Here is a 27326-nt window from a genome sequence, read left to right as displayed (position 1 = left end):
TGATTTTCCATTTGCTAACAAATTTTTCATTATTCATCTAACTCATAGTCCTGTCTTAACTTTGTCAAAATATTTTGTTCTCTAAGATGGTTTTCAATGATTAGTTCTTTCTAGATATCATTCCCGTATCTCGATTCTTTACAGAAACATTTCCTCTATTTTTCTAAAAAAATCAACAGTCTTTTTTTTTTTTTTTTGCTTCCTAATCATATCATTTACTGGTTCAGTACAGTCTTAAAGAATCATTGATAACTGATAACATAGAAGATTCAGACTTCTTATCATGGATGGCATGAACTACTGTATTCGTGACAATTAGAAGCAATTGATCTTCTTATATACTCTTGGCTTTCAATAGCTCCAGATATTGTGTATTCCTGTCATTATCTTTAAGTTTACCAATAGTCATGCTACTAGGAATCATCTACCAGTTCTTACTCACTATTGTTAATGATCTAAGCATTTGATCTTACCCAATTACTTGTTGATTATTCATCATATTCTAAAAAACTTCATCTAAGAGACATTTTATCTGTCCATTAATCTGACTGAACTCTTAATTTCTCCCTAGCATACCAACCTCTTGGGTTGGGATTATTTTCCTTTATAAGAATATAATCATTTCTAATAAGATATGTATTTTATCTTGTGTGTGTGTGTGTGTGTGTGTGTGTGTGTGTGTATGTGTGTATGTGACACTCAACTACTTTATAAACTCTGGGTGAAGAGTATATTAGGTTTTGTAATTTTATCTCAAATTCCTGAATCAGTACACAAGGTTTGTTGGGTAAACTTTTAAAAAAGCAAATGCATCAGGGGATTAGTGAATATAATAATTAAATTTACATGTGCATCAATGTATACTAAGTACTCTATGACTGAGAATAGGTATAAAGTATAAAGAAAATGCTTTATAAATCTATTATTATAGATAGAGAATTGGCTCACTATTTAAGCACATGTACTGAAACTTTAGAGGACCTGAGTTTGGGTACCAGGTCTATTGGCTCACAATCACCTGTAATTCTAGGCTCAGTAAATCTAATGCCTCTCTCTCTTTCATTTACTTATATATTTTTTGGTTTATTTATTTTTTTTTGTATGTGTTTGTTTGGTTTTGGTTTTGGTTCTGGTTTTTGAGACAGGGTTTCTCTGTGTAGTTTTGGTGCCTATCCTGGATCTCACACTGTAGACCAAGCTAACCTTGAACTCACAGAGATCTGCCTGGCTCTGCTTCCCAAGTGCTGGGATTAAACCCTGTGCTACTGCTGCCTGGCCTAATGCCTCTCATAGAGTCTCTTAGAATACTCATGTGTGCTTGTGCCTCCCAAAATGTGTATATTTAATAAATAATATTAAAATAAAATATTTAAAAGATGCTTTTATTTTTTCATTATTATTATTATTATTATTATTATTATTATGTGTTTTAATTTTATAAATCAGCCATGGGTTCCCCTGTCCTCCTCCTTCCTGCCCCCACCCCCACATCACCCCCAGCCCCTCCCCTCCATTCCCATCTCCTCCAGGACCAAGACACCCCTGGGGATTCATTTAAACCTGGTGGAATCAGTACAGGAAGGTCCTGTACCCTCCTTCCAGGCTGAGCATGTGTAACTGTGTAAGCCCAAGGTTCCAAACAGCCAGCTCATGCACTAAGGACAGGTCCTGGTCCCACAGCCTGGGTGCCTCCCAAACAGTTCAAGCTATTCAATTGTCTCACTTATCCAGAGGGCCTGATCTAGCTGGGAGCTCCACAGCCATTGGTTCATAATACATGTGCTTCAATTCGATTGGCTATTTGTCCCTGTGCTTTTTGCAATCTAGGATTCAACAATTCACGCTCTTACAGTCTCTCCTCTTTCTCAACAGTTGGACACCTGGAGCTCCACCTGGGGCCTGGATGAGGATATCTCTGCATGCACTTCCATCAGTTATTGGATGAAAGTTCCAAGACGACTATTAGGGTGTTTACTCATCTGATCACCAGACTAGGTCAAATCAGGCTTTCTCTGGACCATTGCCAGCAGTCTACAGAGGATATATCATTGTGGATATCTGGGGAACTCTTGAGCACTATGCCTATTCCTGTTCTCATGTGGTCTTCATTTATCATGGTCTGTTATTCCTCATTCTCCCTTTCTGTTCTTGATCTAGCTGGGATCTCCTGCTCCCCTAAGCTTTCTTTCCATCAAATCTTGACCTTCATTACTCCCACTGTCGTCCAGGTTGTTCATGTAGATCTCATTCATTTCTCTGTCATTGGGTGGTCCCTGGGTCTTTCCTAGGGTCCGACCTCAAGCTCTACTATAGAGCTACCATAATAAAAACAGCTTGGTACTGGCATAAAAACCAACATGTGGACCAATGGAATCGAATTGAAGACCCTGACATTAACCAGCACACCTATGAACATATAATTTTTGACAAAGAAGCCAAAAATGTACAATGGAAAAAAGAAAGCATCTTCAACAAATGGTGCTGGCATAACTGGATGTCAATGTGTAGAAGGCTGCAAATAGATCCATATCTGTCACTGTGCACTAAACTTAAGTCCAAGTGGATCAAAGACCTCAACATAAATCCAGTTACTCTGAACCTGATAGAACAGAAAGTAGGAAGTACTGTTGAACGCATTGGCACCAGAGATCACTTTCTAAATATAATAGCAGTAGCACAGACACTGAGAGAAACAATCAATCAAGGGGACCTGTTGAAACTGAGAAGCTTTTGTAGAGCAAAGGACACAGTCAACAAGACAAAGTGACAGCCTACAGAATGGGAAAAGGTCTTCACCAATGCCACATCTGACAGAGGGCTGATATCCAGAATATATAAAGAACTCAAGAAATTAGACATCAAAATGCCCAACAGTCCAATTAAGAAATGGGCTATAGAACCAAACAGAGAGTTCTCCACAGAGGAAATTCAAATGGCTGAAAGACATTTAAGGAATTGCTCAACATCCCTAATTATCCAGGAAATGCAAATCAAATCAAAACAACTCTGAGATACCACCTTATGCCTGTCAGAGTGGCTAAGATCAAAAACACATAAGACAGCTTATGCTGGAGAGGATGTGTAGCAAAGGGAACTCTCCTCCACTGCTGGTGGGAATGCAAGCTTGTACAGCCACTTTGGAAATCAATATGGCGCTTCCTTAGAAAATTGGGAATCCATCTCCCCCAAGACCCAGCTGCAGCACTCTTGGGCATATACCCAAGGAATGCTCAATCATACCACAAGGGCATTTGCTCAGCTATGTTCATATCAGCATTGTTTGTAATGGCGAGAACCTGGAAACAACCTAGATGCCCTTCAACTGAAGAATGGATAAAGAAAATATGGTACATATACACAATGGAGTACTACTCAGCAGAGAAAAACAATGACATCATGAGGTTTGCAGGCAAATGGATGGATCTAGAAACAATCATCCTGAGTGAGGTAACCCAGACTCAGAAGGACAAATATGGTATGTACTCACTCATAGTAGGATACTAGATGTAAAACAAAGATGACTAGACTGCTACACAACTCCAGGGAGGCTACCTAGAAAAAGATGCTTTTATTATCAAAACTAAGATCAAGATTCTTAACTAGATAATATTTGGTTCATAACTTCATCTAGTCATGTATCTATAGTTTTGATTTGGAATTACAAGCATTTATGAGTCTTTCAGCTAATGTATGTTCTTGTAAGGGGGTAACTGTTTCTACTTCTTTGAGTAATGTAGCCTAAGTTACAGAAGATAAGATATAAATATATGATAATTTCAGCAAGATGTTACATTATTGGTGGATGCCTGTCATTGTGGGTAGGCTTTGAGGTGTCAAAAAGCCTTTGTTAGGCTGATAGTCTTTCTCTCTCTAGCAATGAATCAGAATGTTTCTCAGAGACTGCTCCAGTGCTCCAGTGCTGTCATGCTCTCCACCATGATAGCATTCAACTAAACTTTTTAAATTGTAAGCAGGCCCCCAATTTAAATGTTTCCTATTATGAGAGTTACCTTGTTCCTGGTGTCTCATCAGAGTAATAGAACACTGACTAAGACACCAAGTCACTGATTATCACAGGTGTAAGCCTATATTAGGGGGTGGAACTATGCATTTAATGTAACAGGTTTTTGGATTAGATGTATTCTACCTTACTCCTTAGATAAAAAGCTATCCTTTTCCTTTTAACACTCACCTGTTCCTGAAGAAATGCACAATGTGATGAACAGAACATTCAGAAAAGCTTTATGGTTTTACAGGTTTCACACATGGCATGAGATAAAGCCACTCCATCAGAAGTATGAAGTGTAAGGATACCCTGAGGTGTCTCAGCAGAAGAGGATTAAATGAAAAGAAGGACAGTGCAAAAGAAATACATTGCATTTGCAATGGATCACCAGGTACAGTAAGCAAAAGTTTGATATAAAGCTAATCAATCTCGAAATAAATTCATAATTTAATACCAAAACATAAAGACTAAATAAACATACATCAAATAAACAAAATATAAATAAATAAGGTGGGTCAGAAGATAACTGAAAAAGGATTTGGATATGAAAGCCTCATAGAGGATAGAAGACATTGTACATGTCAGCAATGGGATGCTGCAGGATCAGAGGAAGCAGCGTAATGCAGGAAGGAAGGTAGGTCTGAGCCAGATTGAGCCTCTGAAATCCCACAGCTTGGAAAAGTGCTGCCTGGGATAATTTCATAGAATATGAGGTTTTGCATTTCCTCAACAGTGAGGGGAGTGGTTTGAAATAAAGGTGATAAAACAAACAAACAACAAACAGAAGGATCATTAATAACTATGTAAGATATGGAAGTTAAGGTTAAATATTTCACTAAAATTTACTGATAGACTTTGGCAACACAAGAGCACTCTGTGATAAGACTGAAAAAAAAATTGTGTCATGAGCCAATACTCCCTTTCTTTAAGAATATCTGTATCACTTTGAAAGAAACAAAGGTGATAATCTAAGTGTCAGAAGATCACAGAGCAGCCACTTGCACTGTTAAATGAACACCAGGTATAAGAATAACAAGTTCCTTTTGCACAACCGAAGAAGCAGTTCTCTATTTTTCCTGCCACTGGCAGGCCCAAGGGTTGAATAGGACATATGCTTTCTATCTAGTGTCAAATTGTGCTTAGAAGGCAGGCATCCCTGGAGGCAAGAGAATAGATTTCTAAGAACATGAAAAGAAACAGAATGAAAATCATGCTTAAGGAATAAATTTATCCGTCTGTCTCTCCAATATAGCAAAAACTTTGAAGGATAATATCACTCTTCACAGAAATATCCACTAAAAGGGATTAGTAAAGCTCTGAGCATCACTTGTCTTAGTTAGATATGCAGGTTCAGAATGTTAGTAGTTAAAAGAGAAAATGATAACATTTTCAAAAATATAATTCAATTACTAGGAAGGACTGCTAAATGTGTTTGAGGAAATGATTCATTATATCCAAGAATCTTATATCTTCCCAGTTTAGGTAGCACCTTCTATAAAGAAGTGATGACTTTAATGAAATATGAATGTGAAAAAATATATAACAAATTTGGATGTATGCATATGTATTATATTACATAGGAACATGAATTTATGTCAGGAAATTGATCATTTCAGACATTTAATTAATAGAATGATGAGGCAGCTATGTAGAAGGTACAAACTTAAAGTTCCAGTAAAAGTATAATAATGGAACCCATGAAAATAATTATAATCTGAATATGCAACTCATACATATCTGCAATTAGTCTCAGCTGATTCGAAGTGCCAGGAGATCTGTTGATTCTCAGAAATGGTCACATAGAAGAGGACAGGACTTCATTGCTGCTAAAATCCAGAGAAAACAGTCTCTGCTTTATTAAAAAGCATGTGAATTAGTCCACCAAAGACCAAGTGTTCTACTACATATTTAAAAATCAGAAGTACAGGGGCTGAAGAATTTACTCAGTGGTTCAGACCATGTATCATTCTTAGTAGGAACATTAATTTGTTTCCCAGACCAAAAATGAGGAGCCCAAAACTACCTATCCCTTTAGTACCAGGAGATCTAACACACCCTTCTGGCCTCCATGTGGACTGCACTCACATTCACAAGCACTAACAGACATAAACAAACTGAAAAAAGAAAAGATTAGCTCACATAATCCTATAGGATGCATGCTATTTGCAGAACTACAGTGTTTCACATTGTGAATAAAGGAAGAGAGGCAAGGTATGAACCCCAAGTCACACCACTGAAAACTTTCTAAGTAGAATAGGAATATAGGTAACCCAGCAAAAAAATCTGTGCTTATATTTAGTGACCCAAGTAAAACCCATCTGATGCATCAATGAAACCCCATAAAGCCTCTTGTAGAATATGCTATGTAACTAAAAGTAAATTAGTGGTTTACTAACAGTAAATTACAGATTTCTTTCTTTTTTTTAATTGAAAATAGATTCTTCTCTTGTACAACACATCTTGACACAGTTTCTCCTCCTTCAACTCCTGCCAGGTCCTCCCCACCTCCCTTCTCCCCCAGATCCACTCTACCTATTTCCTCTCTAGAAAAGAGCAGGGCTCCAAGAGACAACAGCCAAACAGGACAAAACAAGATATAATAAGACAAGTCAAAAGCCCTCCTATCTAGACTGGACAAGGCAACCCAGAAGGAAAAGAGTCCCAAGAGCAGGCAGAAGAGTCAGCAATACACCTACCCCCACTGTTCGGAGTGCTCCAAGATCACTAAGCTAAGACCCATAACATACACGCAGAGGATCTGTTGCAGACCTCTGGAGCCACCGTGCTTGCCTCTTCAGTCCCTGTGAGCCCATATGAACCTTGCTTAGTTGATTCAATGGGCCATGTTCTTTTTCCTGGTGCAGATTTCTTTCCAATTTTGGTGATAAAAATTTGTAATCCCCCAAAATGGTTATGCTCTAGAGAAAATGATGAAAGACTGCAATCGAGTTTGTACTGAGAATCATGTTAGGGTAATCTCTCCTCAGTCATCCATCGACATGTGTGTTCAAATTTGGAGATGGGTGGATAAATTTTGAGCTATGAATAGTTACATTATGATTCACTTTAAAATGTTGCACAAGAACCAAATGCATCTTTCCAGAAATTTCTCAAAGCTTATGCGTTGGTGTCAGTTAAGGTCACCCACTGCTTTCCCATCAAATTTATCCTCACTACTGTATCATCACTCCTCTTGTCAATATAAACAGCCCAGTCTATGCTGAGTGTTTTTCTGCCCTGATCTCCTTCTATCCTCAGCAGCACTCGACCCAGATGAAACAGTCTCCGCTGAATTTCATTTCCCCTGTTCTTCCTCGCTGACCACTTTCTTCAGCCTATTTTCCTCCCTTTCTATCTCCCTGACCTTTCCAGAAGGATGCCCCAGAGCCTTGTCTGCTAAAGTTCCTTTTGTAACAAAACCACGTGACATGCTGCTCAAATCATAGCATTGTGTCTGGACTTCTGTCCATTCTGCCACTTCCCAGGTGTGTGATCTTAGAGACAATGTTCCTGTATCCTCTTGGGTTCCCCTTTCAGATCCGCAAATGAGTACAATATTAACAATGCCTATGTCACAGCAGCCCTAAGAGGATTTGTTTAATGAATTAATACCTGTGAAAAGCTGAATAGTGCATGACATATACAGAATATTGTTTGAGAAATAAATGAATTAAAGCCAATTAAATATAATTTATATACCAGAAAGAATTCACCCTTGAGTTGTATATGACTATGATTCAGTGTCTAGTTAAGTTTTTTTTCTTATATGTTTAAAGGCAAAGCAGATTTTACACACTCAGCTTTGTAAGAGAAGCATGCTGCCACTTCTCAGAACATCTTTATAACCCACCTCATTATCAGCATCAGATTGTCTCATCTTAGTTTCCTGGCTTTTGATCATTAGACTTCTAGTTTGTAGCTAGTTTCATATCTCACCTGCCTGGTCAGGAATCCCTTAAGAATTTTTCTACTCCACCTGGTTCCCTGCATTGTAATTAACAGGAGTTAAATGGTTCCTGAATAATGGAGTCCTTTTAATGATTTCCATATTTAGTCAAAAACAAACAAACAAACCAACAAGCTACATATACTCCTCTGAAAAGTCCCACTGTCCATGAGACCCTATCACCTCTCTATTCTCTGCTAACCTCAGGACCCTGGTCTACTTGCTGGCCTCTGTATATTGTAGACAAATTTCTAAACATTCTTATTAAATAAGAAACATAGAGCCAAATACAGGTGTGGAAGCCATAGAGACCAGAGAAATAGTGAGAACTGCCAGCTAACCTTAGCTCACCATGCCGCCATAGGTTCCCTAGAGAGAGCTTCCCCCTATCTAACCTGTGCCTTTATTGCTTTGTTGTTCTGCCTTCTTGTTGGCACTTAGCCCAGCTACCTCACTTCCTTGTCACTGCCTGTCTGTACAGACCTCCAGGTCGCTATGCTTGGTACTGGTATTAAAGGCATGTGTCACCATGCTTGGCTGTTCCCTACTGTGTCCTTGAACATACAGAGACTTTGCTTGCCATGTGACCAGATTAAGGGCATGTGCCACCACTGTCTGACTTCCATGTTTAAGGCTGGCTATGTCCTCTGATCTCCAGGCAACCTTTATTTATTAACATACAAATAAAACATCAGCACATTTCAGCCCAAATAAAATATCACTATAGTGTACATCAAAAGTGTCATACACTGATGACCCAAAATTCTATTTCCTTTTGGCATCTGTACTCTGATAGTCTTAGCTTTCTCATTTTCCCATTTGTATTGAGGAAAAGCCACCACCAGTCCAATCTGTTGGCAAGCTTGTGGGGCAGGTTTTTGATTGATGATTGATGTGGGATGACAGTCCGTTATGAGCAACACCATCACTGTTGCTTGTATGTATAAGAAAGCAAACAGAGCCCAGGCGGTGGTGGCACACACCTTTAATCCCAGCACTTAGGAGGTAGAGCTAGGCAGATCTCTGTGAGTTCGAGGCCAGTCTGGTCTACAGAGCTGAGATCCAGAACAGGCACCAAAACTACACAGAGAAACCTGGTCTCAAAAAACAAAACCAAAAAAAACAAACAAAAAAAAAGAAAAGAGAAAAAAAGAAAGAAAGAGAGAAAGAAAACAAACAGATAAACAGATCCTTCATTGTCTCTCCTACAGTTCCTTCTTCCAGATCCTGCCTACTTGAATTCCTGCCTTAGATTCCCTCAGCTATGGAATATGAACATGGTATGTAGGCCAAATAAACTCTTCCCTTCACAAATTGCTTTTGGTGTTTTATTATAGCAATAAAAAGCAAACCAAGATATCTTATAAACTATTTTCAAAGTTATTTTATTAGAAAATTATCATCTAAATATATTTTCACAGTTTAAAAACTAATGTACTATTTTTCTTCTCTTCTGAAGCTACAAAACTCTCCTGGCAGTACAGACACATTTTTCTGTAAGGTATTTTCAATAATATTTAATCCATAAAACATTTCGTTGTCAAGCATGGCATTTTTTTTTATTAATTTTCTTGTTTATTTTGAGATTGTATTTTAATTATAATGTTTAGCCCTTCCATTTTCTCTCTCCAAGCCCTCTGATATACTCCTTCCCACTCTCCTTCAAATTGGTCTTTTTAAATCAATTCTTTGTACATGCATGTCTATTTGTAGATACATATGTATTCCCAATTAAGTCTATATATATATATATATATATATATATATATATATATATATATATATACATATATATATATGTGTGTGTGTATATATATATGTATATATATATAAAACATATAACATGCTTTGGAATGGTTAATAGTCTTAAATAATTTATTTATAACTCAGAAAATAATCTACGCCACAGATAATGTAAAGACTACAATAAAAATACTCCAGTAAATTAATCTATTTGTATGCAATTAACTGTACATTGTCATGAGTGTGGATGTTTTCTGTAGAATAGAAGAAAGATAGTAAGAAATTAATGAGGAGAGGTTATTATTTGCTGGTATGTCACTAAGACATTCACATTATAAAGGACCTTTTAAAAATGATGATAATGATATGGAGGTTCCTAGGAGTGTTGCTGGAGAAAGTGTAAAAGTGGCTGGGATCAAGATACACTGTATGCTTGTGTGAAAATTTAAAGAGTAAGAGAAATAGTATCCATATAGGGGAAAATGATGAACATTATATTTAAATAAAGATTATCTCTCCTGCATTTTCCTTGTTCAACTGTTAATATAGCTTAAATTTATGAATGATAATAATGAGGTACAACATAATGTTTTAATATATGTACACATGATAAAATGATTAAATAATGTAATTTATGCTGCTGTAACAATTATTTTAATGTGGCTATTGAGATAAATGCTTTATCTTTTTAATGAGAGTCTATTATTTATAAGAAGATCCTTTGGCTTAAAGCTTACAAGTAAATGACAGATACAGCTAAGAAGTCATTTTCTCTATTCTTAACCCAAATATAAACCATAAATTTACTTATTTTTCCTTAATATCTAGTCTTGCTTTATTTTGTCCCTTAACTCTCTAGAATAGTAACTAATAAATACGTTCTTGTTAGAAAACATAAAGACACAAATATGTACAAGTTCAGCAACATAATAGTTTGGGCTTTTATCAGCATAAGAATGCTTAATCATCATCACACAGAAAGGAAAAGTAGCATCAAAAATGTACAAAGAGCTAGAATTTAGCCTACTCCCCTCAAAATGGATTATGATTTGGGTCTGGTATGTGCAGTTTAATAGTTGAATAGCAAATGAACGTATCTGGCATTTTATTTATTCTGTTATCAAAGAAAGGGCTGTAAGATTTTTTGAAAGCAAGACCAAGCCATTTTAAGTTATAAACATAAAATAAATCAGGTCGAATATATATAGAAAAATATCTGCCAGTCATGATTATTTACCTCTCACTATAATAGGTAAGTATTAGCATGAGGAATCATGGCCAGGGGATATTTGCTATTTGCTAGGGAGAAAAAAAAATTCCACATACATTGCCAAATAGTTTCAAAATTCTCATTCAATAGTGATCACATTATTTTTTTAGCCTATCCTTGTATTTTTATATAACTAGGATGTTAATTATATCATGAACTTGGTTTAAAAGAATGCTAGAAAAATTAACAAACTATTATTTTTAAAACCTTTTGAATTTGATTAAGGTTTTTACCCTCAGAACAAAATGAAACTTCCCCACTGTGTAGAATTTACTCATTGCATCCAAAGACATTTGATTAGAATAATTTTTCAAATATAAACAATTAGTAACAGATCATTTATTTACTAAATGTTATAGGAGAGAACCAGCTGCCTGAATCACCAACCATGGAGTATTCTTGAGTTAGAATTTCCTCATGAAATTTCATTACTTAAAAATATTCTGTTGTCCCAGAGAAGCTGGGGAAAAGAAGGACCCTAAGAGAGACAGGCCTGTAGGGCCCCAGGAAGAAGAAATAGGTAAGATCTCCTGGGTAAACCTGGGGGGGGGTAGCAGAAGGAAGAGGATGGGGGATAGGAACATGAGGGTTCAAGATGGCTGAGTTGCGGGGGGGGGGGGGGGGGGCAGAAAGGAAGAACAATAAAAGAGAAACTTGATGGAGCTTGATAGAGGGAGACATCATGGGGATAGGGAGAAATCTGGTGGTAGGGAAATTCCCAGGAATCCACAAGGATGACCCCAGCTAAGACTCCTAGCAATAGTAGAGAGGGTGCCTAAACTGTCCTTCCCCAGTAATCAGATTAGCGACTATTCTAATTGTCATCTTAGAAGCTACATCCAGGAACTGATGAAAGCAGATGCAATGATCCACAACCAAGCATTGGGTTGAGCTGGAGTCTAGCTGAAGAAAGGGAGGAAAGATCATTTGAGCAAGGAGGGTCAAAAGCATGACAGGGATAACCACAGACAGCTGACTGGAGCTAGTGAGTGCTTAGGGACTCTGGACTGAGTGAGAGCTGAGGAACATGTGTGAGACTTTGTAGGCCCTCTGGATGTGGGTGACAGTGGTGTGGCTTGATCTGTTTGTGGGGCCCCTGGTAATGTTCTCCTAGGTGCATGAACTGACTTTTTGGAGCCCATTCCTGTGGTGGGATACCTTAGGCAGTCTTAATGCAGTAGGGAGGGGCTTGGTCCTGCCTCAAATTGTCATGTAAGACTTCATTGACTCCCCAAAGGAGGCCTTACCTCCTCTAAGGAGTGGATGAGAGATGGAATGCGGTGGGGGGGGGGGTGGGGAGAGAAGAGGAGAGAGGGCATTGAGGTTGATATGTAAAATGAAAAGAAGTTTAAAAAAAGTTATTGTTGTCTCAACATAAGGACCTATGAGGATTAGATAGCCTTAAGGTAATTTTCTATATAATGTTCTGGAAGAAATATATTCAATCTAACAAATTATTAACATTTCTCTGTGGTTTAAGTAGGTTTTCTATTGCCCAGAAATGTACTTTGTTGCTTATTCAATTTAATTTAGTATGTAGGAGGTATCTTTTTAATCAACTTTAAAATCATGTTCTGCTGATTTGCCAATCAGGGGGTCAATGCTAATTGAGAGACTTCTTCACAACATTGACACCTTCTCTCCCCGCACAAAGAGCTTTGCCCTGTGTGTTGTGATACTTGGCACTTCCAGATTGCATTGCAGGGTTAAGAAGATGAATGCTCATGGCTTTTAATCCTCGCCATGATTTATGAGCCTCTTGATATCCTCTCCCTGGAGCAGCTACAACTGTGCACTTGTTCTGCCTGCTGCTTAAATTACACAGACATCTGCAAAGTAAATTATGGATTGTTGTTCCATAGACCATAACAGAGCATTCTCTCCATCTCGCCTGCAGTACTTTCTTTTTATTAGAACAAAGGATCTCTATGCTCACTGCTTATGTACTGAGGGAATGCTAGCTAACGAGAGTGATAGAGCAATGTCCTCTACTGTGACTTGACATGTAATATTAAAGGTGCACAACCTATGACCAGGAAAATTTTAAAATTACAAGAAAAGCAAAAACTACATTTTTATTCCTGTGTCTTTTATCATTATTGAAAGGATAGCATCTTAAGGTTTACATAAGACAGTGACATTTAAAAATAATTGAAAAATGTTCTATGGAATAAAATCCATGCAAATGACCCTTGGTCTATCATTCTTGAATATTTTAGTGGCACACTGTGTCCTATGACACTTAAAATTAAAAATTGAACAAATAAATGAAGAAGAAAATTTTTGTAAAATGGGAGAATCTTTGTAGAATTTCTCCTGCTGATAGTTCTCAAAGTGAACTAGCTTTAACAGTTCTAGAAATTTGTAGTCATGGTAAAGACTGGGAGAATCTTTCTTTTGAATAAAAGCTCTGAAAAAGATCAGGTTGAAATAATCAATTGATTCTGTATTTCCTTGTCTTTTCTGTACTTGTTAATCTGTGTGGATGATGAATCATAATTCCCAATGACAAGACCATTGTGAGACCCTAATAGGCATGTCTCAAGTTATTAACATTTGACAATCCCCCAAATTAGACATTCTCTTCATTTATTTCCTTTGGATGTGCTAATTGCCACCCAAAGAAAATCCTGGATGGAAAAACTGTAGTGACAATTTACAAGTTTTTTTCTTAAAAAGTCCATTTAAAATTAAGGTTCTGTGAATCCTGTTTGAAGCCCCAGTTGTGAAGTCAGCAGAGTTCTCTGAGCATTGGAAGCAGAAATGTCCTCCTTACTCCAGCTGAGAGCTCCTGCTGCTTGTTCTGTCTCCTTCAGCATGTGTGTTTCACCTCATCAGCAGCTCTGAGCTGGTGTTTCCTGAGGGTCAGGACCTGTCACTCAAACCAATACTCTGAGGACTTGTTTTCCTCTCTCTAAAGATAGTTTCTATATCTGTTTGTCTCTTTCTGCCAAGAGCTCATTTTGAAAACATTATTTTCTCCCCAAGTTTGTCTCCTCACCAACAAACATTTAAAAAATCTCCCCCCAAAACAACTAAGCCTCAATCCTGAATAATTTTATTTAAAGTCTCATACAACATAAATATCCCTTGAGAAAAATGAACATCTTTACTATCAAACAAATACAAGCAATTTCCTTTACTTTTGTGTAGGAAAGGGTGCACAGAACAAAATTAAACTTGGGCTTCTAAAATGTCAGAAACTTGTATGTATTAACTGTACTGTTAAATAATTATCTTAGGAACCCATTCCCCTATAGTCCCCTATCTACAACCCTGTTCAGGTGTTTCTTTCTACATTCAAAAAAGAAACAGCAACAACAAAATACTGGATTCTGTGTAACAGAATCCCATAGCCTAATTCCTTTTACTGCTCTCCCTCATCTACTCTTCCAGATTTATCTGCCAAATTTTCTCACACTGAATATCCACTTAATTACATAAATATCTAAATGCTTTAAAGTTTTCCAGACAAAAATTCCCTCTTTCCCATTTTTGTTATGCACTATATAATAAATATTGTTATCTATAAGATGTCAATGTATATAACAGAGAAGTCCTAAGTATAACTGTTTACTGAATTTAGTGACATGTTTCAGAAGTTAACATTTCTCCTGTTGTTCAATAATAATTGTAAGAAATTATTGAGCTAAAATGGGCCTCAGAGTATTCTCTATTTGAAATTAAAATAATAAAAAGCAACCTTCTTATTAATGAGGTCAATTTTATATACCTATAGCTTTATTATTGATAGACATTATTTCATTATTTGATTCTAAGGAGGATAGTTTCAGTACTGCTTTCACAGATGAATTTTATGAAAATATTAAGAAGAAAACAATGTCAAAATATTCTCTTTCAACATCTTAAACAGTGGGAAATGCAGTCTCATTAATGAGAACTGAACATCTTGATATTTTTATGTTGTCTTTTATCAAGTTGAGATCTTTAAATTATCCTATACAAAAAAAATTATCAGATTCCTTGTAGTGGATAGCCATCCCAGCATTGGCCTGGAAGTTCCAACCCCCATTGAGGCTTCGGTAATGGTCACGCCCACAATGCAGAGTGGAGGAGGAAGCAGAAGACCAAGGATCGGGAAGAGGTTGCTCTCTCTTGGTTCCGGGACCCTGGACGCTGGAGAGAGACCGAGCAGAGTTCTCCAGAGAACACTGCCAGACTGCGCTATACCTTTGCCAGACCCTGCAACCTACCCCTTAATTTGTAAGTTACCCCACAAAATAAACCTCCCTTTTAACTACGTGGAGTGGCCTTAATAATTTCACCAATATCTGGCGCTCACATGGAGCAAATTCCAAAGGCCTAGGCGGCTCCTTCCCTCAGCCTCCTCCAGGCAGGCAGGTACCTAAACCCGCCTGCAAAGTTCCATTTAACCAGGGGATGCCTACACGGTTCCATTCCCGAAAAAAGGGAGCAGCTAGTCAGGTCTCAGTACCCTAGCTTATCCCCCAGACCAGCGAAAACCACTGTGAGTGAGGCGTTCCCACTCCTCCCTGAGTGCCAGCTCCCAGCCATCTTGGCTCCTGCCTTCAGCTGCCGCCAGCCAAGGTCACCAGCAGGCCTTGCTTTGGAGCTATACCAACACCTCCTGCTGGCTGAAAAGTGCTACTGCACCCCCCAAAACCACGGAAAGGTAAGCTTCTTTCAAGTAAAAGTACTTGATAATTTTACACCTTAAAACTGACTAACAAATTTTGAGTAATTCTTGTAATATGGCTGACAACATTACCTCACAAGAATTTAATAACCTTTTTGCCTGTATGATGAATGACATTTTCCTGGAAATATACGACCTCCCTAAGACATATCTGGCCTGTACCATTTTGACATTCATTGTAATAATTCACACAGTGTTCAAACACTGGTTTAATAATAAGAACAAAGATGAGTCATTATTGGGACTGATACAGGCTTTAAAAGATAACAATGAAGGCTTACAGAAAAAGATTCTGTCTATGGAATCTGCTGACCAGGACTTACATAAAAAGATTCTCTTTCTGGAATCTACTAACCAGGATTTACAGGCTTTAAAAGTTAGCAATGAAGGCTTACAGAAAAAGATTCTGTCTATGGAATCTGCTGACCAGGACTTACATAAAAAGATTCTCTTTCTGGAATCTGCTAACCAGGAATTACAGGTTTTAAAAGATAGCAATGAAGGCTTACATAAAAAGATTCTCTCTCTGGAATCTGCTAACCAGGATTTACAGGTTTTAAAAGATAGCAATGAAGGCTTACAGAAATAGATTCTTTCTCTAGAATCTGCTGGCCAGGACTTACATAAAAAGATTCGCTCTCTGGAATCTGATAGCCAGAATTTACAAAACAAGCTTGTACCCAAAATTGCTTTTATTGATAATAAATATGAGTATTTAATGGATAGAACACTAACTCTCCACAGTGAAGTTGTAGCTACTCAGACAATATATAAGGAAGAAAAATTATCATTAATTGGTAAGATAAATTCCATGGAATCATGTGTTTCAGAAGAACATAAAAACTTCCATGATTCCATGAGAAATCTGGAATCCCTTACAATAGAGGAGGTTTACTCCCTGGAACAGACCCTAGGTGCTCGTTTACAAGCCATGGAGGAAACTCTCAATAAACATGACAAGGGACCTAATAAGCAGAAGGGCAAGACCATACAGGTTGTAACATCTCCAAATGGCTCTCATACAATGGCTTATCCTGTTATCATCCATGAGAAGCCAGTAGATGACACACACCCCGAGCCATATACAACATATACGTTACAACCAATTTCAACAAGGGACTTTAAAAATATAAAGGAAGCAGTAGTTACATATGGGATACACTCCACATACGTAAAACAGATGTTAAATTCGTGGTCTACCTCACATAGAATCATTCCAGATGACTGGCATCAGTTAATTTCAGCTGTTCTAGAATATAGCCAGCAGTTACAGTGGAAAAGCTGGTTGAGAGAAGAGGCAAGAAATTTAGAACAACAAGGTAAACTCAGAGGTTTTGAGATCTCCCAAGATCAAATACTTGGTGAGGGATGTTTCGCTGACAGGAATGTACAAGCCATTTATGATGAGCATACAATATCCCTATGCCGTACAGCAGCTCTAAATGCTTGGGAAAAAATTCCAGAACCTGGAAAAGCAACTGAGGTATACACAAAGATATTTCAGGGACCACATGAACCCTTCACTGACTTTTTACAAAGGCTGAACACAGCTATAACAAAAGCTGTATCAGATAAAGAATTAAGAAAAGTATTAACTGAGTCCTTGGCATTTGACAATGCTAATGCAGAATGCAAAAGAATACTTACACCATTAAAGGTCAGATCAGCTCCTTTGGAAGAATGGATTCAGTACACTAATAGTGTTGAATCTCTTAACTACAGTAATGAGGCTTGGATAGGAGAGACAAATCCCAGAGGTGAAAGAAGACCCTGTGGTACCAAATGTTTTAAATGTGGTACAACAGGTCATATAAGTAAAAACTGTACATGGGGTAATTCTAGAAGTAATACTCCTTCTAGGAATAGCCTAAACAGAAGACCCCAACCACCTCCTGGATTATGTAGAAGATGTGGCAAAGGCCGACATTGGACCAGTGAGTACAGATCAAAAATAGATATACGAGGCAACCCTTTAGTAGTGGGAAACGCCTCAGGGGGCCTCTTGCAGGCCCCCAAATCAAATGTGGTAAAAAAATTCCCAACCACTGTGGAAGACATTCCTCTCCAGGACAACTGAATAAACCAATGCCTAATGTAAAAACCGATATTGCAATGGATGATAAAACAGCTCTGATAGATGAATCACAGTTTACAAAGAACACAATAAAACAAATATTTTGGCAAACTTACATAAATGAACAAAGACCAAAGCTTAGAATTCGAATTAATGGCTTGGTTCTGGAGGGCCTGGTAGACACAGGTGCGGATGTGACTGTAATTACACCAAAATCATGGCATCCAAATTGGCCTCTTCAAGAGGTAGATGTCCAACTTTTAGGAATTGGCACCCTATCTCAGATAAAACAGAGTTCGAGATGGGTTGAATGCATAGGGCCAGAAGGACAGAGAGGAAGGCTGAAGCCATATGTAGCAAATGTAGCAGTAAATCTATGGGGCCGAGATCTGTTACAACAATGGAATACCCAGATTAAAATTCCTACACTCTCAGAAAAGGAATACAGGCCAATGCATGTTTCTAGGAATAATATCATAACATGCTATAAAAAACAGTCACCAACCATTCAGGCTGTACACAAACAGAGCACAAGGGCTGTTGAACTCTCAGAAGTACTAACTGCCTTACCTTTAAAATGGCTAACTAATAAACCTGTCTGGGTTGGACAGTGGCCTTTGACAAAAGAGAAGCTACAAGCTTTAGAACAGCTGGTTCAAGAGCAGTTAAATGCTCAACACATTGAAGAATCTACCAGCCCTTGGAATTCTCCTGTATTTGTTATTTAAAAAAAGTCTGGTAATTGGAGAATGCTGACAGATCTGAGAGCTATTAATGAAGTAATTCAGCCAATGGGCTCCCTACAGACTGGGATTCCCTTGCCCTCTCTGCTACACAAAAAATGGCCTATAATAGTTATTGACTTAAAAGACGGTTTCTTTACCATACCCTTACAAGAAAATGATAGAGAAAAATTTGCCTTCACAGTTCCTAAATATAACAACTCTCAGCCAGTCAAGAGATATCAATGGAAGGTCCTCCCACAGGGAATGTTAAACAGCCCTACCTTATGCCAATACTTTGTGCAAAAACCATTGGAGTTAATTCATGTAAAGTTTCCACAATCCATAATTTATCACTATATGGATGATATCCTATTAGCTGATCCAAAGTTAGACACATTAGAAAGCATGTTTGAAGAAGTAAAAAAAGTTTTGCCTCACTGGGGAATGCAAATTGCTCCTGAAAAAATACAAAAAGGAGATTCTATTAATTACTTAGGATATAAGATAGAGTTTCAAAAAATTAGACCCCAAAAGGTACAACTGAGGAGAGATCGATTAAAGACTCTTAATGATTTTCAAAAGTTGTTAGGAAGCATTTCCAACTTATTGGTTATCATGGGAATACCCAAACATGGACTACAAAATTTGGCTAATACTCTAGAAGGGGACAAAGAATTAAATAGTCCAAGAGAATTATCAGCAGAAGCTGAGAAGGAATTGGATCTAGTAGAAAAGACAATTCAAGAAGCACATGTGGATCATGTGGATCCAGAACTTAAATGTATTCTTGTCATATTCCCCTCCAGACATTCCCCCACAGGTATTTTGATGCAGAGGGAAGATATTATATTGGAATGGATATTCCTACCATGTAAACCAAATAAGGAATTAAAGACTTATATAGAAAAGATCTCTGATTTGATTCAAAAAGGTAAATTAAGACTTCGCCAGTTGACAGGAATGGACCCAGCAGAAATTGTAGTACCTTTAACTAATGAGGAAATTTCATCACTATGGAAAGATAATGAATACTGGCAGAGAGCCTGCAGTAACTTTTTGGGAGAGATTAACAACCATTATCCCAAAAGCAAGAGGATAGAATTCATAAAGAAGACTGAATGGCTCCTTCCTCACATTGTACGACACAAGCCAATTTCTGGAGTCCTCACAATCTATACTGATGCAAATAAATCAGGGAAAGCAGGATACAAATCAGGAGACTTAAGTAAAGTGGTACAAAGTCCATACAGCTCTGTACAAAAGGCAGAACTGTATGCCGTTCTTATGGTACTGATAGACTTCACAGAACCCCTCAATATAGTCGCTGACTCTCAATATGCAGAGAGAGTTGTTTTACACATTGAAACTGCTGAATTTATTCCTGATAATACAGAATTAACTTCATTATTCATACACTTGTAGGAAATCATCAGAAAAAGGGAACATCCTATATATATAACACATATCAGATCCCATACAGGTCTGCCAGGACCTCTAGCACAAGGTAATGATGAGATTGATCAGTTACTAATAGGTAATGTGCTAGAAGCCTCAGAATTTCATAAGAAACACCATGTAAATAGCAAAGGTTTGAAGAAGGATTTCTCCATTACTTGGCAACAAGCTAAGGATATTGTGAAAAAATGCCCTACTTGTTCCTTCTATAACCAAACTCCATTACCTGCAGGAAGCAATCCAAAGGGTATACAAAGAAATGAAATTTGGCAGGTGGATGTGTTTCATTTTGCAGAATTTGGAAGATTAAAGTATGTATACCATACTATTGACACCTATTCAGGATTTCAGTGGGCAACTCCTATGAGTTCTGAAAAGGCTGATTCTGTGATTACACACCTATTAGAAGTTATGGCCATCATGGGAATACCTGTACAAATTAAGACAGACAATGCCCCAGCATATATGTCCAATAAAATGAGACAGTTCTTTGCTTATTACAATATAAAGCATGTTACAGGTATACCACACAATCCCACAGGCCAAGCAGTCATAGAAAGATCCAATCGAACTTTAAAGGATATGCTAAATAAACAGCAACAGGTAACAATGATTCCTAGAAATAGATTGCATAGTGCTTTATTAACCTTGAATTTCCTCAGTGCTGATGAGAAAGGAACAACAGCTGCGGAGAGACATTGGACAACAGACAAAACTCCTGAGCTAACAACCAGTTTATTTCAAAGATGTGTTGACCTCAGAATGGAAACCTGGATATGTCCTACGTTGGGGAAGGGGTTTTGCTTTTGTTTCCACAGGAGAAGAAAAGCTATGGATACCAACAAAATTAATAAAAATTCGATTTGAACAGGAGAAACGCCTTGATGAGGAGAAGTAAAAGATCATCCACCAATGTGACATCTCTTCAGGTTGTAAGAAAAATTTAACAATCAAAGGTTGGGGTAGGGTTCTGTTTTTGTCTTTCCAGGATAATGAAAATACCCATCTTCCAGAAATCATAAGGCCTTGGATATCCGGATGTTTACAGCAGAAAGAAAGAATCTATTGGTACCAATCTACACAGGGTAAGATATCACTGTCTAACATCTATATCTCTATCAATCTAGAATAGCTGTGGTTCCAATTTAATTATAAACCAAGCTGGCTTTGGAGATGGAATTGGTTCACTCCTTCTCTAAACCCAAGCATATTGATAAAAGAAAAGGTTGAGAGATTCTTCAGGCCCATATCAGAAGAGCCTTCTGGTGTGAGACAGAAGGAAACCAATTATAAGGGACCATTATCTTCAAGATTCTAATTCTCTCCATGCTTACTCTTGATTTCTTGGAATCCTTTCTTACATGTCATGACATCTTTAAATCCAAACCTTCCATTCTGATAAAAAAAAAAAAAGTTTTTTCCAATAGCAATCTCTGAAGTCTCCAGAAGGAAGATGGGGCCCCAACAACAACAACTCTACCCAATCCAGAATGATGCAATGGTAATCATCATCATACACTTCTTGCCAAAATTTCAGACAATCTTACCAATTACTCTGAGAGTTGCTGCAGAATCTACAGTTAGTCTAACTGAGATTTAACTATCTGAGCTTTCTCACAATACCCAACAGAGATACCATCGCTCCCTAAACAGCAGGAAGCAATTCTAAGAAAACGACATCCCTTCTCCCTAAGGTTGCATATTTCTCAGGGTTATGGATAATGGTTCTAGGGCTGGGGGTAGAAGAAACTGTTAAACTCAGTACTCTCCTTAAGGAAAGAAAATATGTCTCAAAAAAAAAGGGGAAAAGAAGAAAAGGAATGGATAGGTATAAGATTATGGTAGACTATCATATACATTAGTAAACAAATTTGTAATAAAGCAGCCTTTGCACTGTTATGAATTCTTATATGTTGATACAAATATAAACTTTTTACATTCCTATTTAAGATAATTTGTATATTGATACAAATACAGAACTATGTTTGTTATATTGTACACATATTTTTACTCTTATGTGAAATATTTGTATACTGATACAAATGTAAATTTATATCTGTCATACGTATGTATGTTCTACTTCTGTTTAAGATATTCTGTATACTAATATATATTTAGGATTATTATCATATTGCATATTGCACTATACATTCCTACATCTGTTAAAGATATTTTGTGTATTGTCACAATTTAAAGTCATTGTCCTTTACTGTACATTTGCTTACAGACTGTTTGCCTTATTTATAGGAAGCTTAGTCCTTAGGTTGTTTAGGTAGATAAGACTTACATAGTTATTGTCACCTATGCTTGTCATCTCTATAATTATGTTAGTTAGGTTATACAGATTTATAAATACATAGGTCAGATGGACAGGTAGTCTTCAAACACTTCATGGACCTAGAGAACATGGCATTTAAATAACTTAGAATTCTGTTGACGTGTGACATAATTGCTCCTGGCAGCACCAATTTGATCCCGAGAGATTGTTGGGCTTCTAAGACATTTCCATTTGGAAGTTTGTCTTCTTGGCACAAAATGGCCTACTGGGCAAAGAACTGCCCTTGCCTCAACTGCTGACAGTACAAATGTTGTCCTTTCTGGACAAGCGGGACACAAGGAAAGCGACCACTATACTTTGCCAAGACAGGGTAAGATGGTCTTTCAGAATTCCTGCTTCTGAAAATGGTCTGTCAGATACTCTAGGCCTGTAGCCAATTTGAATGCACCAACGATGCTGAGAAACATTAGGTGACTGCCCAGGCTGCTAGCTGTCTCTGTCTACTCTTGCAAGACTCCTGAAAGTTGCTTGCATCCTTCTCCCATTTCTCAGGTATTATTATATTCCTTCTCAGGTCTTTGATGAGGTTGGAGATTAGCAGTTATAGTTACAACTTAGTATATATACATATATAATACCTTAGATAGAATATATTAAGTATTAGACTCAGGTTCTTTAGGATAGGACACCTTTTGGAATGATCTTTGTAACATGCCACCTACCCGTGCCCTAGACTTCTCTGGACTTTACTATGTGTTTTTTGCTTGATATTGTTTGCACTTATTGTAATTCCAACTTATCTAGGTCATTATCCCTCATTATTCCTGGACAATATTTGATTACCATCTCTTTGTATATAGTCTTGTATTAGGTTAGAACTTTCTTATTTAGACAAAAGGGGGAGATGTAGTGGATAGCCATCCCAGCATTGGCCTGGAAGTTCCAACCCCCATTGAGGCTTCGGTAATGGTCACGCCCACAAGGCAGGGTGGAGGAGGAAACAGAAGACCAAGGATCGGGAAGAGGTTGCTCTCTCTTGGTTCCGGGACCCTGGATACTGGAGAGAGACTGAGCAGAGTTCTCCAGAGAACACTGCCAGACTGCGCTATACCTTTGCCAGACCCTGCAACCTACCCCTTCATTTGTAAGTTACCCCACAAAATAAACCTCCCTTTTAACTACGTGGAGTGGCCTTAATAATTTCACCAATACTTCCTTTTAGTCTTTGTTACAAATTCAGTTAGGACACATAATGAAACACAAGACCCTTGAAAAGATTGAATTTCTCCTCTTTAATTTGGGAGAAAAATACACATTTAGTTTTTTTTTTAATTGAGTCTGTGCATGATGGTCAGTTATAAAACACTTGTCTATATCTGTGAAGCCTTGGAAGCGATGTTCATCACTACAAATAAATATTAATAATTACTTTAGAGGGCTTAGTATTAACAAACTCTCATTTTATATAATCTAAAGTATCTAGATTGAAGTAATCATAGGCTTATGAGTGGGCAACTTGCCAATGACAGGTATAAACAGGAATATTCATTTATATTATTATATGATTAATACACAGTAAAAATCTTATCCCAAAATCAATCATGATCAAAGATTTAAAAATAGATATATCTTTTTAAGAAGTCAGATTTTCAATATCAAGATAAGATACTTCCTAAATAAAAAATTTAAGTATTGATGACAATTATTAATAGAAAAATAGACAACCAAAAGAGACAGAGATCCACCCTTGAAACACAAACCAGTAAATTTCACTTTAAAGTTTATTTTTATTTGGAAAATTTATCCGACCACTGCACAACCTTTACTCAAGCCAACAGTTGGAATTACATGTCTTTATACAACTAGATTGAAGTCCACCGTGTTTTGAATTAGTTAATCTCACAAATGGCACACTAAAAACAAAGTCTTCAACTTGGCCTATCAAATACTGGCATGCATGAAGAATTTTTACATATACTACAGCCAGATCCATAGAGGCCTGTGAGTTTAATGAAGCACCCACCGTGCCCCTTTACCCTTCATTTGAGATTCTACAGTAATGGTTAATCTTAATTGATCTCTGATCAAGAACAGAGAATACCAAGGCTGTTTCCACTACATCCAAAGAATACATTCTATCATTACCAGAAGGGAAGTGTCACAAAAGCAATTTAATTGCTGTGTCCATGAAGGTTAACCAAATGTTTAAATACCAGGGTGCAGATCCGTGTCATCCACAAGGAAAACCAGTTTAAAGTTGCCAGCAAAAACAGCAATTGAACACACCTGAGCCATAATAAAAATAGTAAAGATGAGAAAGTGTGTTACTTTCTGTATCCTCATTTAAAAGCTCCTTCTGATACTTGCCATCAACATGAGTACACATGTGATTGAGCACAAATACTGTCACCAATTATGAGAGGGTAGAAAATGTATCATAAAACAGATGGTATAAAAAGGATATCCATTTGTTTGTGGTTTTTCTTTTTTTTGTTAAGAGAAAGAAAGCTGCTAGGTTTTCTCAAATCTATATATTAATTTAAAAGGTGTGAGGAAAATGGTATAAAGAAATAAAATAGACTCCTTGGAAAAAGAAAGGATCACATCAGCTTCATGATTTTATAATCTAGAATAACCTTCTATAAATATATAAAAACTTTAATATTCCAATTTAAGATGAAATAAATATTTTAAAGGCTTATATGGAATTTGTTCTTTGCAGTATTTATTTTGAGCTAAAAGGCACATATTCTGGATAAGATATGTCACCAACCTCTAAAAAGGCTACCATCCTCTCAGTTCTCCAGACTTCTATTGAGTTCCAACTGGATTACAATCCCAAAAATGGACCAGTCAGGTAACTGCGCTAGAAAAAAAGCATACACACAATGTGAAGGTCCACAACCTTTAAACATGTACGTGTTTGTAAATTCTATTAAATCAAAACATGTCAAGACAAGATGGGACGTTTGTAGGAACCCGACAATTTGTTTTCTCATTAACGTCAGAAGCTACTGTTTCATTAACATTGTATGCAGGTACAGTGGCCACAGCTTCTGACAGACTGCAATAACTGCATCAAAAGTAGCAAATACGGATTCATTGTTTCATGCATCTCTGGATTTCAGTTTTTCATACCTGAGTACCACACTTTAGTCAGACTCAGAAGACAAACATGGTATGTACTCACTCATAAGTGGATACTAGATGTAAAGCAAGGGATAATCAGACTGCAACTCATAACTCCAGGGAAGCCACCTAGTAAAGATGACCCTAGGAGAGACATGGGGATCGCCCGGTGACAGAGAAGTGGATGAGATCTGCATGGGGAATTGGGGAGTGAGGGGGATTAATTGAGGGCAAAGGGTGGGGAAAATAGAGCTTAGGGGAGCTGGAGGTCCCAGTAGGATCAGAAACAGAGCAGGAGAACAAGGAAATAGAACATGATAAATGAAAACCCCATGGGAATAGGAAGAAGCAGAGTACTAGAAAGGTCCCCAGGAATCCACAAAGATACCTCCACTATAGGTTACTGGCAATGGTCTAGAGTGTGCCAGAGTTGAAATATTCTGGTAATTGGATGGCCAAATACCCTAACTGTCATAACTCTCATCCAGTGACTCATGGAAGCAGATGCAGAGATGCATGGCCAAACTCCAGTTGGAGCTCCAGGAGTCCAATTGGTGGGAGAGAGGAGGGATTATATGAGCAAGAAATATCGAGATCATGATTGGAAAAAATGCAGGCAAAAATAGCCAAAATGGCAGAAACACATAAACTGTGAGCCAGTGGCTGAGGAGCCCCCATGGAACTGGATCAGGCCCTGTGGATGGGTGAGACAGTTGATTAGCTTGAACTGTTTGGGAGGCCCCCAGGCAGTGGGACTGGGACCTGTCCTTGGTACATGAACTGGCTTTTTGGAGCCTGGGGCCTATGCTGGGACACTTTGCTCAGCCTTGGTCCAGGGAGGAGGGGACTGGTCCTGCCTCAACTGAATCTACCTAATTGGGCTGAGTCCCTAGTGAAGACCTTTCCTTGGAGGAGGTGGGAGTGGGTGGTGGATTGAGGGGGAAGGGCTGGGTGTGGGAGAAGGGAGAAAAAAAATAAAATTAAAAATAAAAAAAATTAAAAAAATTTTCAAAAATGAAAAATAGGTGGTTACTTGATATAAAGAATAGATCAATGGTTAAGAAGCTGAGAGAAATGAAGATGTTGTCTTTAGTGAATGTATGCTTTGACCTCACCAATAATGCATGTATCAGCCTCTAGAAGAACTAAGGAATGCATTCTTCCCTAGCCCTTCTGATGGGATTGTAGTACAATAATGACTCTCATGACTTCTGCTTAGTGGTACTGATTTTAGAGCTCTAAAAGACTGTATAATTAACTAATTTGAGAAAGTCCCTCAAGCTGTAGCAAGCACAGGCTGGTGGTCTCAAATCTAGTTTACTTTGTGTTGAGATTATAGATATGTGCCACCAAACTCTGTTGTTTGGGGCTATAAAAACACTTTTGTTTGTTTATTTGCTTCTGTGTGTGTCTGTTTATTTTGATGGTGCAGAGGATCTAAATGAAGGTATGGAGCACACAAGCAAACACATAACACAGATTTACATACCCCAGCTGGCATTCTAGATTTCTGACTTTAAGGATTGTGTGAGAACATGTCTGTTGCTTTAAACTTCACTTATGTGTTAATCATTGGCCATAATCTAAAGACATAATATATATCATTTATTAACCAAAACCTCTAACACACTGTAATGATGTTATATGATGAATATTTTTTATGAATTCACTTCTCATTTTAACTCTAATACTAAATTTTCATTTGATATGCAAATCATTACCAATTACCATAATAAAATGATTGGCCTTGTTTTTAGAAAATGAATTATTCTATATTGACTACTAATGCAATGAATTTTTTATAGTCCCTACACAATGTTTTGACAAAAATGATAATAAGATTTATAAACATTTTAATTGTGGTTATTATAAAGATTAATCAATACATATTAATTTATTAAAGTAAGTTTCCCAAATAAAATTAAGTAACTCTCTTTCATCCTTTAAAAGAATCAAAATGAAATAAATATGGCCACCATAGTAAAAATCATCAACAGCACAAAATACATTTTTTTCTTAATG

The 27326-nt window shown here is 37.3% G+C and overlaps 1 protein-coding gene across 2 annotated transcripts in view; it reads right to left on the bottom strand.

The window, feature by feature from the left end:
- Cdh12 (cadherin 12) overlaps window positions 1-25037 on the bottom strand; it is a 684197-nt gene extending 659160 nt beyond the window's left edge. For both annotated transcript variants that reach the window (XM_036206975.1, XM_036206976.1), the window contains exon 1: window positions 24949-25037. The gene's annotated coding sequence lies outside the window, so the exon portion shown is untranslated. The remainder of the gene's footprint in view (window positions 1-24948) is intronic.
- Window positions 25038-27326: the final 2289 nt, after the last annotated feature.

This window comes from Onychomys torridus, chromosome 15 (genome assembly GCF_903995425.1).
Source record: "Onychomys torridus chromosome 15, mOncTor1.1, whole genome shotgun sequence".
Taxonomy (NCBI): Eukaryota; Metazoa; Chordata; class Mammalia; order Rodentia; family Cricetidae; genus Onychomys; species Onychomys torridus.
Note: the sequence above shows the minus strand (reverse complement) of the source record. Positions and strands in the feature narration are given on the sequence as shown.